Raw genomic sequence first — 7,198 nt, forward strand, 5'->3', positions numbered from 1 at the left:
GGCCTGTTCTAGGCAGCAGTGGGCAAGTGGCAGCAGAGCATACCTCCCGCTCCTAGCACTGCCATGCTCACATTCAGCGACAGGGCAGAACCCCGGCTCCCAGCTCTGATGTGAGCGCAGTAGCACTGGGTGAGGGGGCTATGTGAGCCATGCCTTTATCGCACCGCACCATGCCTGCTGGGCTGGGTGGGGGATGGTGCTGGGCAGGACAGACATGGGGGCTTCTTCTGCAGCTCTCCCCGCCAAAGGAGAGGCTGGCACAGGCGGAGAAGCTGCGGGACAACCTGCAGTTTCTCAGCTGTGCCTGCCTTTCCCCAGCCAAGCCGAATCAGTACTGAATCAATGCCGAATTGGATCAGTGATTCAAATCACCGAATCGAATCACTGTCCTCCGAATCAGCCAAATCAAAATCAAATACTTACCTAATAACAACCATTCATCTGGGGCTGGACAGATATCTGGCTGGGGTGACATGACCCTGGCACCCGTTTCTGCCTGGGGCAGGGGTTTGGACCTGATGATCTGTTTAGGTCCCTTCCAACCCTATGTACTATGATACTATGATCCTAGTCAACTTACGGAACTACATGCTATTTTTCCTATGTGTAGCTTTATTATAAATAAACACATTCCTAAATGACTCCTGTACCACCAAAGAAGAAAGTATGGGAAGCAAAGCTTGTTGAGAACTATGTCAATAGGATAAATGAAAGAGAGAAATTAAGAAACTAGACTGGGAGCCACTTCATAGAAGACTGTCTTTCCAGTGGTCAGCACAAAGTTATTGTTCTGCCTGAGGCTAGCAAGACCATAGGTTTAGCATAGTTAGTCACTCAGTTTTGCTAGCCAACAATGCAAAAACTGATGAGTCCAGCAGCACTGGCTGTCTTTGATGCCCCAGCTTGCATGAGCAGGTACACATTTATAGCAAGTCAACTGGGTGCAGCCTTCAGCAGAAGAAGAAAGCAAGTGTTGGAACTCATGGCTTTAGTGCTATAGCCAAACACTTAAGTACTGTGCTAACATATCAAAAAGGAAATAGAGTCATTTTTGCAATTATGAGTCATTCAGGTTTACTCAGATCTAGTTCACATAAAGTGTTTTAAGTTGTTCTTTTTTGTTAGACTTTTAATCAAGCCTTTTCTGTTCAGTTTTTCAATTTAAAGAAGTAATCATTACAAAATGCTCTGAAAAGATGTAACAGAATAGACATAGCTGCGTATTGCGGAGGAACTATAACCCTTCTGCTCCTATCAGAAAAAAAATCTTCTATTTCTCTCTACTGTTATCAGAATAGGCTTATACTTGAAAACAAATTCTATAACTTGTGAAATGTAATCTGAGTGGTTTAGAATCATTAGGCCAAGAGACTACACCAACAATAGAGAGAATATGAGGTTGTTAAGTCCTACAAAGGTGTTGTAAGCTCCAACATCCAGTACATTAAACATATTTTATCCTTTCTCAGCAATTGTTTTCTGTGCAGTGACTGTCCAATATTTGGCATGGCCTAATTTTTTCTAGGCACTGTACCTTAGTAGACTTCTTAACTCTTACTGTCATTCTCAACTCATTCTGTCTTTCAAATATTGATATCCCAGAATATGTTATAAGGGAGGTTCTGAATTAATAGCAATGGCAAATCCCCATAGTCCTTTTCATGTAAACATACCAGGGTATTCCAAATCATGTGTATTTGTAATATCTTGACAATGTGCCTGTCTACCTCATCCCTACTACAGAAGTGCATTCTTATCTTTTCTCTATTACTGCTCAGCAGGCCATGAAATTAATCAATATGAATAGTGTAAGATGAAAGTAATGTATAAATAACACAATAACATATTAAGTATAGTGCTAATCATTCAGTAGAACTTGATGGGTAAAAGTACTTTTTACTCTATGCAAGGCCAGTTTCTTATATGCTTACATCCAATAAAAATCTGTAATAGTTATTAAAAAATTAAAAAATCCATGTAGATGACTAGTGATTAAGACTACTTTCAAATGAGTTGGATGGGAGTAGAAATATGATTTATCTGGTACTTATAATAGTTTATACCTAAACACTTCACATTCATTTATTCTAGCTGTGCATTACGTACTCTGATAGTATGTCATGTATCACCTATTGTTCTATGGAATTCAGTCCCCCTATCAAAGTCTATACAATTTACACTTTTTGCTTTCCACTCATACATATCCTTCCTGTCTTCAAATCTCTCTAATGGAGTCTTGACTTAGAAGTACAGCTCTATTAATAGTCCAGCCAGTAAGTAGTTCTGTCAACATCTTCTGTAAGTCACCTTTACACAGTTGTGTTAACTACAATTGTAGACCTTAGCTCAATGCTTATATGGATTGGTTACAGGTTATAAACCCAGCATAAATAGTTGTTTCTTTTAATCAAGGGAAATACAGTATTAAAAATACATGATTTTGCATCATTAGTATGCTGCAGAGATAGAGAGCACTAAATTATTATTGTACTGGTTATAAAAAAACCCCAAAGATGGAACTTTATTTCCCATACAGAATGAAAGCTTGAGATATTTATCCTTTGTAATTTTAAACAATAATTGCTAAAGTACAATTTGTTGAAGGATTAGTGAATACAGCGCTAATAAACCTAATATACACAACTTTAATATAAAGTTAATTAAGTATAGGAAAGCTGGACTAAAAAAGTATGCTGTTTCATGTCTTCCATGCAAAATCAATAAGGCATAAAGCAGAATGCTAGCTTCTTCAAAGCCTGGGAAAAAGATATCATTAAAGAATGATTATCAACATGGTATTTTGGATCAGCGCTATAACAAGAAACAATTTAGAAAAAGTACATCAGTGGTATCTTAGTTCAGCAAGGTTTAAGCATCTAGTAACCAGTTTTGAAGGGGACAAAAATACAGCAAGATTTATTCAAATCTGATGGAGTTACCTAGAGGTACAAAGTTGTTGAGGACAGGATTATGGATCTAAGATACAGTCTTTAAAAGACCCACTAGCTCAGGGGCAGGCAAGTATTTTGGGTGGAGGGCCACTTACTGTGTTTTGGCAAGCCGTTAGCGGCCACATGACAGGCAGCCCAGGGCAGATAAATATTGATTTTCTAAATTTTTTAGGGGCCCCATGGGCTGGATACAATAGCTTGGCAGGCCGCATCCAGCCAGTGGGCTACATTTTACTCACCCCTGCACTAGCTATTAATATAACTGTTATTATCTGTTATTATTCAGGAACTGGGAAAAGAAACCCTCCCTTTTGTTAATATGTACATGGTACTATAGAGTTTGGGACAGAGCCATTATTAGATATATTAACATCAAGCTAAAATTTAATAGAGGAGACAAGAAGCTAACACATTTGCAGATACCTGGCTTGCTTTTATTGAATTTAACATAAGGTATGGTTATGAGTTGTAAAACAGAACATTTACAGCATTTGAAAGTCAAATCAGATATGGTTTGTGAAAAACCTTCAATGATAAGGAACAGGGCACAAGTGTAACCAGTTAATATTGCACCCCTTGGGTAGTACTGTGCTTCTCGCATGCTGCCTTTTCACTGCTCTGACTGTAGGTTCTGGCACTAACTAAAACGCTGGAAGTAGGGAAGGCAGAGAAAGTTGTGGTGCAAAGTAGAGGAGCGCCCAGAGTGGCTGAAAAACACAGAAGTTTTTGGCAGTGAAAAGAGGGTAACATTCCCCTTCTGTCTTCTGCAGGGGCAAACTTTGGCTTGCTTCTGCCAAGTAAAGTGTTGCACCCTGTACCCTGTCCCAGCTGGGTAGTGCTTGTTGGTGCTCTGCGGTGGTTGCCCTGCTTGCCCCGCTTGCTTTGTCACTGGTGGTTAGTGCTCATGCCCCATTCACCCACCCATTGTTGCACTACCGGAACACTGACAATATCAAAGAATAGACAACATTTTCACCAGTCTTTCATGAAAAATGAAGTAAAAAAATGAACGCAAGTTTACACTGAAGTAGTTTAAGCAAAACAATACTTCACAAATTACAAGGGAATGTAAATTAGCAAAGGGAGATTAAGTTGACCACTTTCTGGGCATGCCTACACATGCATTTATGCCATCTTAAATTTACTGAGCAGTAAATTACTGTGCAGTAAGTGGGAATAGGTTGGCAACTACACATGCAGGCATTAAAGCACATTAACACTGTGTGTAAACTAAAGTTAGTCCCAAGTCAGTTCATACACACAGTGTTACTGTGCAGTAAGGTGTCTATACATGTATTACTGTGCAGTAACTAACATCACGAAGGTATCAAATTTACCCTCATGTTAGCATAAATTGCCATATTTACTGTACAGTAATGGGTAAGCATGTGTAGACATGTGCCCATACTGCGCAGTAATTTCAGTTACTGCCCAGTAAATGGGCATTTGTAAACATGCCCTCTGTAAAGAAAATATCGGTTTGGCCTTTGCATTGTAAAACTGTTATGAACATGTTTTACTTGTATTTTGTATGTGCTAGATTTCAGTTGTTCAATCATTACTGGTATACAGAGACTGACAGAAATACTTTCTCTCTCTCTTCTCTCTCTCTAAGATGAAAACTAACTTAATTTTTCATTCCAGTTTACCATTTTATTCTATCTTCCTTGAGAAAATATCTTTATTGCCTTGGCTTGATTCACTACTATGTCTTTGAATGCATTCTTTTACCTTGTGAGGAGCCGGAGGAAAAGCAAGGGCAACATTGGACCCCAGCTAAACCAGATGGGGCAACTGACAACTGATGCCCAGGAAAAAGCAAACTTGCTAAATGGGAACTTTGCATCAGTTTTTCACCAGTCCCATGGGACAGCCCTGCCCACTATGGATCAGGGAGGCCCAGGTGAGGGAGATTTCTTGGCCTCCATCGAAGCTGACCTCGTGAAGGCTACCTTTAAGTCAGCCAGCCCTGATGGGTTACACCCAAGGGTACTCAGGGAGCTGACGAGCATCATAGCTCAGCCCCTGGCACAGATCTTTGAGACCTCTTGATGCTCTGGTGAAGTGCCCAATGATTGGAAGAAGGCCAATGTGGTGCCTATCTTCAAGAAAGGAGGAAAGTAGATTCGGCAAACTACAGGCCCATTAGCCTGACCTTTATCCTGGGGAAGGTTTTGGAAAAGATTATCAAGGAGGCCATCCTTAATGACTAGCTGAAGGCAATATCCTGAGGGATACCCAGCATAGGTTTGTTGCGGGTAGGTCTTGCTTGACAAATCTCATTTCCTTTTATGACCAGGTGACTTATCACCTAGACAAGGGGGGAGAGATCGACATTGTATACCTCAACTTTAAAAAAGCCTTCGATCTGGTATCCCATGATCAGCTCTTGGCTAAACTGGCTAACTGCGGCCTTGATGTCACCATGATCCGCTGGGCTGGGGAACTGGCTGGGGAACTGGCTGGGAAACTGGCTCTGCGGTAGGACCCAGAGGGTGGTGGTTGATGGCAGCCAATTGTCTTGGTGCACTGTGACCAGTGGGGTCCCCCAAGGCTCTGTCCTAGAGCCTATACTGTTTAACATCTTCATCAATGATAGGGACATTGGTGTCAGAAGCAGACTGGCCAAGTTCACTGACGACACCAAACTCTGGGGTAAAGCATCCACACCCGAGGATAGGAGGGTGATCCAGGCGGATCTGGATAGACTTATGAAATGGGTGGATGAGAACCTGATGGTGTTCAACACCGAAAAATGCAAGGTTCTCCACCTTGGGAGGAAAAACCTGCACCATGCTTATAGGCTCGGTAGTGCTACACTAGTTAGCACTACAGATGAAATGGACTTGGGGGTCATGGTTGACCACAAGATGAACATAAGCCCTCAGTGTGATGCTGCAGCTAGTAAAGCGAGCAAAACACTGGCTTGCATCCATAGATGTTTCTCAAGCAAATCCTGGGATGTCATTTTCCTGCTGTACTCGGCCTTGGTGAGGCCACAGCTGGAGTACTGCATCCAGTTTTGGGCTTTGCAATTCAAAAAGGAAGCGGAAAAGCTTGAGAGGGTGCAGAAGACAGCCATGTGCATGATGAGAGGTCAGGAAAACAGACCTTATGATGAGAGGCTGGGAGCAATGGGGCTATTCAGCCCGGAAAAGCACAGGCTCAGGGGTGATCTGGTGGCCACCTATAAGTTTATCAGGGATGCTTACCAGGAGCTGGGGGAACGACTGTTCACCAGAGCCCCCCCAAGGGATGACAAGATTGAACAGTCACAAACTCCACTGTGACCGATTCCGGCTGGACATAAGAAAGAACTTCTTCACTGTGCAAGCCCCCAAGATCTGGAACAGACTGCCACTGGAGGCGGTTCAAGCACCCACTTCCAATGCCTTCAAGACACATTTGGATGCTTATCTTGCTGGGATCCTATGCTCCCTGCTGACTTCCTGCACCTGGGGCAGGGGGCTGGACTCAATGATCCTCCAGGGTCCCTTCCAGCCCAAATGTCTACGAAATCTTTGAAAACCTTGCATTCTTTCCTAAAGACCTCCTTTTTTCTACTTAGAACCTATATACATATTTTCTAAATTAATCTAATACAAGCTTGGAAAGTGGTTGTGTTCAAGAAGAGAGAGGGGGGAAAAAGAGGGAACATATCCTTTTCCTTATGATTATTATTATTGTTTTGCCATGTGAGGCCATGGTAACTGGTCCATAGCTGGTCTGTGGATCATGCCACGTTCTATGCTCAAAGCACCTCTCCAAGCCACAGCTGCCTCACCATGCTGTTGCTTCTTCCCTGCTACATGTCTGGACATTTCAGATGTATCCCAGGCACATGAGAAGTCAGCCATTGGAAATGGTTGCTGTACTGTCAATCAGGAGGGTAGGGTCACCCTCTTCCTGGGTTGCATGTATATTTAGGAGACACAGATCATGGGGGCAGGCCAGTTCTTGGGTACTGTGACTGGTTAGGGGGCAGTGCCCTATTCTGATGTGGAGGAAGATGCTTTGGAAGGTGGCAGCTCCTGGTCTTCCAGGTGTTTGTATATAATGTTCTCAGGGCACGGTCAGCAATTTTCTCTTCTGTGGGTTGGATGTATAGAGGGAGATTCTGGAGGAGGGACTCACTTTCCTGTTCCAGTTGGGGCATGTATAGGGAAGTTTTGGAGAGAGGAGTAACACTCCTTTATTGGGAACAGATTGTTCGGGAGGTGGTGGTGGGGGTGAAGTCCTGGATGGGG

The sequence above is a fragment of the Crocodylus porosus genome, unplaced genomic scaffold, assembly GCF_001723895.1.
Source record: "Crocodylus porosus isolate Cpor-Errol unplaced genomic scaffold, CroPor_comp1, whole genome shotgun sequence".
Taxonomy (NCBI): Eukaryota; Metazoa; Chordata; order Crocodylia; family Crocodylidae; genus Crocodylus; species Crocodylus porosus.